General features: G+C 39.2%; 1 non-coding gene across 1 annotated transcript; it reads right to left on the bottom strand.

The window, feature by feature from the left end:
* Positions 1 to 7468: 7468 nt before the first annotated feature.
* On the bottom strand, positions 7469 to 7595 carry LOC136145314 (small nucleolar RNA SNORA40). The gene has a single exon (XR_010658757.1). It is a non-coding gene; the product is annotated as a small nucleolar RNA SNORA40 (small nucleolar RNA).

Raw genomic sequence — 7595 nt, 5'->3', positions numbered from 1 at the left:
TGGAACTCCAGAGGGCCCTTATCCTCTGTGTAAAGATGAATGAGAAAACATTCCATTTCCTTGCACAGAGATGCTGGGCATCTCCATGAACAAAGGAGATGGAGCTGGGAGTGCAGGCAGGCCACAGGTTGAATCCCTAGTCAGAGAAGATACCACATGCCTTGGAGCAGCTAAACCAGTGTACCACAACTACGGAGCCTGTGCTCTGGAGCCCACACTTGGAAAAAAGAGAAGCCACTGCAACAAGAGGCTACCACTCATTGCAACTAAAGAAAGCCCACGTACAGCAATGAATACCCAGTGCAGCCAAAAACACAAAAAAAACACAACTAAATCTATGTGATCCAAAAGCAAGAAATATGGACTTGCAGAAGATAGCTATACAAATACCACAACACCTGCTGCTGTTCCCATACTTATGAAGCAAATTCCATGGAGTCAGGAGAAACAAACAAATAAATAAATAAATTGTATCTCAATAATGCTGTTAAAAAAATTTTTTTTAAGTCAGGCTGTCTTATTTTCCAGGCACAAAAATCAAAGGATGTCTGAAGGCTGTTTAACATCTCAGCAGCCAGCCTTCTGCAGGGGAGGAATAAGAGTAGGTGTGGGTGCCACCAGTCACCTCTAAACTTCCTAGGACCAATGGAGCTGAGCCCCTGGCCCTGTCAGAGGACTGCAGTGTGACTTGGGCCAAGCTTCTCAATTCTGTGCCCAGCTCCACCTGGAAGACAGAATGATGACAGTGCCTACAGAAAAGGAAAAATTAAGCCAAGCCTAGTATGCAGAGGCGCATTTTGTGTGATGGAATATTCAAGAAAATTAGAGATACCAAGGGAAACTTTCATGCAAAGGTGGGCACAATAAAGGACAGAAATGATATGCACCTAACAGAAGCAGAAGATATTAAGAAGAGGTGGCAAGAATACACAGAACTATACAAAAACTGTTTTAATGACCCCAATAACCACAATGGAGTGATCACTTACCTAGAGCCAGACATCTTGGCATGCGAAGTCAAGTAGGCCTTAGGAAGCATCAGTAGGAACAAAGCTAATGGAGATGATGGAATTCTGGCTGAGCTATTTTAAATCCTAAAAGATGATGCTGTGAAAATGCTACACTAAATATGCCAGCACATTTGGAAAACTCAGCAGTGGCCACAGGACTGGAAAAGGTCAATTTTCATTCCAATCCCAAAGACAGGCAAAGTCAAAGAATGTTCAAACTACTGCATCATTGCACTCATCTCACATGCTAGCAAAGTAATGCTCAAAATTCTCTAAGCGAGGCTTCAATAGTACGTGAACCAAGAACTTCCAGATGTTCAAGCTGGATTTAGAAAAGGCAGAGGAACCAGAGATCAAACTGCCAACATCTGCTGGATCATAGAAAAAGCAAGAGAATTACAGAAAAAAAAAATCTACTACTGCTTCATTGACTATGTGAAAGCCTTTGACTGTGTGGATCACAACAAACTGTGGAACATTCTTAAAGAGATGGGAGTACCAGACCACCTTACCTGCCTCCTGAGAAATCTGTATGCAGGTCAATAAGTAGCCGTTAGAACCAGACATGGAACAATGGACTGGTTCAAAATCGGGAAAGGAATACGTCAAGGCTATATATTGTCACCCTGCTTATTTAACTTATATGCAAAGTACGTCATGCAAAATGCCAAACTGGATGAATCACAAGCTGGAATCAAGATTCCCGGGAGAAATATCGATAACCTCAGATATCCTGATGACACCACCCTTATGGCAGAAAGCAAAGAGCAAATAAAGAGTCTCTTGATGAAGGTGAAAGAGGAGAGTGAAAAAACTGGCTTAAACCTCAACATTCAGATAACTAAGATTATGGCATCTGATCCCATCACTTCATGGCAAATAGATGGGGAAACAATGGAAACAGTGACAGACTTTATTTTCTTGGACTCCAAAATCACTGCAGATGGTGACTGCAGCTATGAAATTAAGAGACACTTGCTCCTTGGGAAAAAAGCCATGACCAACTTAGACAGCATATTAAAAAGCAGAGGTATTACTCTGCCAACAAAGGTCCGTCTAGTGAAAACTATGGTTTTCTATAATCATGTACTGATGTGAGAGTTGGACCATAAAGAAGGCTGAGCACCGAAGATTGATGCTTTTGAACTGTGGTGTTGGAGAAGACTCTTGAGAGTCCCTTGGACTGCAAGGAGATCCAATCAGTCCATCCTAAAGGAAATCAGTCCTGAATATTCATTGGAAGGAATGATGCTGAAGCTGAAATTCCAATACTTTGGCCACCTGATGCGAAGAACTGACTCATCAGAAAAGACCCTGATGCTGGGAAAGATTGAAGGCAGGAGAAGGGGACAACAGAGGATGAGATGGTTAGATGGCATCACCAACTCAGTGGACATGAGTTTGAGTAAACTCCGGGAGTTGGTGATGGACAGAGAGGCCTGGTGCACTGCAGTCCATGAGGTCTCAAAGAGTTGGACATGACTGAGCTACTGAACTGAACTGACTCTCTCAAAGGTCATAAAGATTCACCTCTATTTTTTTCTATTAGTATCTTGGTTTTACTTTCTTCTACTTTTCATATTTATGTAGATAATGTGTTGGGAATCCAATTTTATACATATTAGATGTGGATTCAGCTTCCTCTTTCTTCATATAGTTCCTCTGAAAGAATATATTTTTAAAAATAATATACTAAATAATCATGGAGAAGGAAATGGCAAGCCACTCCAGTATTTCTGCTTGGGAAATCCCATGGACAGAGGAGCCTGGGGCTACAATCCAAAAGTTAGCGAAGAGTCTGACACAACTGAGTGATTAAACAACAAAAAATGAAAAGTAAGTGAAATTTTATATTCTTTAGTATGCGTATTGTCATTTATTAGTTCCTCTTCTATTAGTAAAATTACAGAAGTAATGCATTTGCATCGAAACCAATGAAACAATGCCAATGAAAAAAAACTTAGTATCTCTACTTCTCTCCATTCCTCACTCCCTCTTTCTGTGTCCATTTCCTTTTGAGTAATGTCTGCACCTCGTGTATCTCCCCCATATATTTCTTCATGTTTAAACATTAACACAAATTATTTTAGTATATTTTTTGCCCCAAAAGTGGATGATAGTTTATACATTTCTCTGTAATTTTCTTTTTTACATTCAACTGTACATTTTGGATATCCTTTGAGTCAGTAAATGATGACTGAACTTAGTTGTTTTAATGGTTGGAGTATATTCCACACTCTGCTTGTACTGATACCTATTCAACTATAGTATTTCCCCAGTTGTGATATTTCAGATTGTCTCTTTTCCATTTAAAATTAGTGCTGCAATAAACAGTCACATATTAAAATCATAATAATAATATATTAAATAATCAATCTTTCCCCATTAGTTTTTATACATTAGTGAGATTCTGATTCTTTTTTTCTGTCCCATTTGTCTATGTGTGTTCCTGGGCCTATCAAGTACTACTGCTTTGGAGTAGCTAGTAACATCTGGTAGAGTACCTGCCTGCTGAATGTCCTCCTTCAAAACTGAACTAGCAGGAACTTCCCTAGTCGTCCAGTTGCTAAGACTGTTTGGTCCCAATGCAGAGGGCTTGGGTTTGATCCCTGGTCAGGGAACTAGATTCCACCTGCTGCAACTGAATAAATAGTGTAAAAAAATAAAAAACTGAACTAGCTATTTGTAGACCTTTATTCTTCCATCTGTATTTTTAAAATATGTTTTTCATAGTCCTGAAAATAATCTTAGTAGAATTTGGATTTTTAATATTTTGTTTTTTTAGACCACTTTAGTGAGGATTGACATCTTTACAGTTTTATGCCATCTGGTCCATGAACATAGTATGTTTCTCCATTTATTTAGGCTTTCTCTTAAGATACTTTGATATAGTTTTTAAGTGTCATCTGTAAAGGTTTTATATATTTTTAATGTGCTTAATTTCCACATGGTTTATAGCTTCTGTTGGTGAAGTGAAGGGGATTTCACTTTCCATCATATTTTCCAGTTGGTGGTTTCTCAACTGTAGAGAAGCATGTTGGGTTTTGTGAGCAGATCTTATTGAACTTACTGATTCTGATACTTTGTTGTCTGTATATTTTCTGTGTAGAATTTCAAAGTATCTTCAAATTTTGATACTTCAGGTTATTCTCTTCTAATCTTTAGGCTCTTTTTTTTCTTTTATTGTTGCATTGGCTGAGCACACCCACCTACCCCCCAAACCCCTAACTGTTAGTTAGCAGCTTTTCTTTTTTAACATTTATTTATTTGGCTGTTCCAGGTCTTACTTGTGGCGCCTGGAATCTTCAGTTTTTGTTGTGGCATGCAGGATCTTTAGTGGCAACATGCTAACTTTTAGTTGGGGAATGTGAACTCTTATTAGCCACAGAGTGTGGGGTGTAGTTTCCTGACAAGGGACTGAAACTGGGCCCCCTGCATTGGGATCACAAAGTCTTGGCCACTGGACCACCATGGAAGCCCCAGTTAGCATCCTCTCTTGCTCCTGATCTTAAAGGGTTTATATCCAAATATTTTTCATTGAAAATAATTTGTGTGGTATTTTGGTAGCCTTTATCCAGTTCATAGTTTCTTTTTTACTCTCAGCTAGGAATTTTTAATCATGCAGAGATACTGACTTTTATCAACAATAAAGAGGAGGTGATTTTATCCTTAGTCTGAGCATGTGATAAATTACACTGATAGATTTTTCTGATGTTATATTATTCTTACATTCTTGCACATACTTCTGTATTTTTGTATTTTGACATTCAGTTAACAGTTTTTATGTAGGAATTTCACATATATGATTACAAATAAAATGAGCCTAATTTATCCCCAAATCCCTACTAATGCATTCCTCCCTCACTTCCCCTTTGGTAACCATAATATTGTTTCTATGTCTGTGACTCTGTTTCCGTTTTGTAAATAAGTTCATTTATATATTTTTAAAAAATATTTATTTGCTTATTTATTGGCTGTACCTTGTGGCTTGTAGGATCTTAGTTCTCTTACCAGGGATTGAACCTGGGTCACTGCAATGAAAGCACCAGGTTGAAACCACTGGACCACCAAGGAATTCCCTGTATCATTTATATATTTATTTAATTTTCCCATATCAGTTTTTTAGACCCACAAATAAGTGATATCATATGGTGTTTGTATCTTTCTCTGACTTACTTAATATGGTAATCTCTAGGTCCATCCATGTTGCTGCAAATGGCATCATTTTATTCTTTTTTATGACTGAATAATATTCTATTCCCTGGAATAGGAAATGGCAACCCACTCCAGTATTCTTGCCTGGAAACTCTTATGAACAGAGGAGCCTGGCAGGTTATAGTCCATAGGGTCACACAGAGTCAGACATGATTTAGCACAGCACCAATATTCCATTGTGTGTGTGTGTGTGTGTGTGTGTGTGTGTGTGTATATACCACATCTTCTTTATCTATTCATCTCAAATTAATAGTGTGGGATAAACCGATACTACTATATGTAAAATAGGTAAACTATTATATATAAAATAGGTAAACAACAGCGACCTACTGTATAGCATAAGGAACTATACTCAATATCTTGTAATAACCTATAATGGAAAAAAATCTGCAAAAATTTGTACAACAGAATAATTTTGCTATACAATTGAAACTAACATTACATTGTAAATTAACTATACTTCAATAAAACAATATAATGATGAAAGTGAAATTGTTAGTTGCTCAGTTGTGTCAGACTCTTTGTGACCCCTTGGACTGTAGCCCACCAGGCTCCTTTGTCCATGGAATTCTCTAGGCAAGAATACTGGAGCGGGTTGCCATGCCCTTTTCCAAGAGATATTCCCAACCCAGGGATCAAACCTGGGTCTCCCACATTGCAGGCAGATGCTTTACCGTCTGAACCACCAGGGCAGCCTGCTATGATGCTGAGGTTTAGGCAAGTCTCTGTGGAGAGCGGTTGTCTGGGGGCCTGAGGACCTGGCAGGAAGAAGTGGAGTCAAAGGAGGGGCTTTGTTTTTAAATATTTATTTTTATTTATTTCGCTGCGCCGGGTCTTAGCTGCAACATGCAGAATCTTTTATTTTCATTGCCGTATGTGGAATCTTTGATTTCAGCTTGTGATCTCTTACTTACAGAATGGGAAATCATGGTGGCAGCATGAGGGGTCTAGTTCCCCAACCAGGGATCAAACCTGGGCCCCCTGCTTTGGTAGTGCAGTCTTAGTCACTGAACCATCAGGGAAGTTACAGGTTCTGTGTTTATAATGAGAAATATCAGAGTGTCTTTGTATGCACATCCAAATAATATTAATAAAACACAGAGAGACAAACAGATAAGGCAGGAGAGGAGACAACTGAACAAAATCTTTGAGAATGGAAGAGGGAGTAGATTCCAGTTCATCAGAGGAGTGCCTGCCTTGGATGGGAGCAGGAAAACACTGCCTGCCCATTTTCAGGAGGGAAGGTGAGGGCAGGGATGGATGTGGGCAGGCCTTTGGGTTTGGTGAAAAGGCTTTTCTCGTGTCCGGGAGGCTCAGGTGTGCCGAGTTCCTCAGTCAGAGCCAATGCTTTATGACCCCACAGGCCATAGCCCACCACGCTCCACTGTCCATGGGATTCTCCAGGCAAGAATGCTGGAGTGTGTTGCCATTTCCTTCTTCAGGGGTTTTTCCTGACTTAGGGATGGAACCTGAGTCTCCTGCATTGCAGGTGAATTCCTTACCATCTGAGCCAGCAAGGAGGCTCTACTAGAGAGGCCTAAGAAATACCTATGTTCACTTTGGAGGGTGGGAGACTTACCCTCTGTAGGAAAATCACAGAATTGCCAAGGAGGTATAGTGCTCCATCTGAGTTTATTTTTTATTTATTTATTTATTTTTCTGCACAAAGGTTTCTCTTTATTCATAACATAGGCAAAGTTATTTAAGTCAATAAATTTTTAAGGATTTTCACACGTCCTGATTCTTTCCACTGCCAGTCACCATAGTTCCTCCAAAGTTGTTATCTTCAAGGCAGCCTTACAAAAAGTTCTGCTCAATCCACAGCTGTGATGCCACAGCTGTTTTAGTTGGGCCTCCTTGATCTTCGGTGGAGTGCACTTCAAAGTTTGCCACCTGTAATCTTTAAGATCCAATTTCCTCAAGCAGTTCACTATAGGATCCTGTTTAGGGTCAGGAGATGGGATGTCTAGTTCTCTAAAAGCTTATCAAGTTCAAATCATATTAATTCCTAAGTTATCACACCCTAAAACTTGACAGAGATCATTGGGATATGCCAATACCTTTGGAAAATCCAGACACTGTATTCCTAAGATAAAAGCCTAAAAAAAGGAGCCCATCTTTGTTTTATGTCAACATTAAAACTGAGTACTAGGATCAATACAGCTGGTAATTTAAAAGCTTATTTAACTTTATAGCCCTGGAAGCAATCTTTATGCTCATCAATACACACCCATTTTATGGATCATGTTCCTTCTTATCTGTATCAAACCTCATACTGAACAATGAGTTGTGGGTTGCAAAAGAGGACTTACTTTTGCACTTGTCTGTAAGTCTTTGTCCACAAATTAAACAAAAACAAACACAAGTGCT

Source organism: Muntiacus reevesi, chromosome 12, assembly GCF_963930625.1.
Source record: "Muntiacus reevesi chromosome 12, mMunRee1.1, whole genome shotgun sequence".
Classification (NCBI taxonomy): domain Eukaryota; kingdom Metazoa; phylum Chordata; class Mammalia; order Artiodactyla; family Cervidae; genus Muntiacus; species Muntiacus reevesi.
This window is presented reverse-complemented; position numbering and strand designations above follow the sequence as displayed.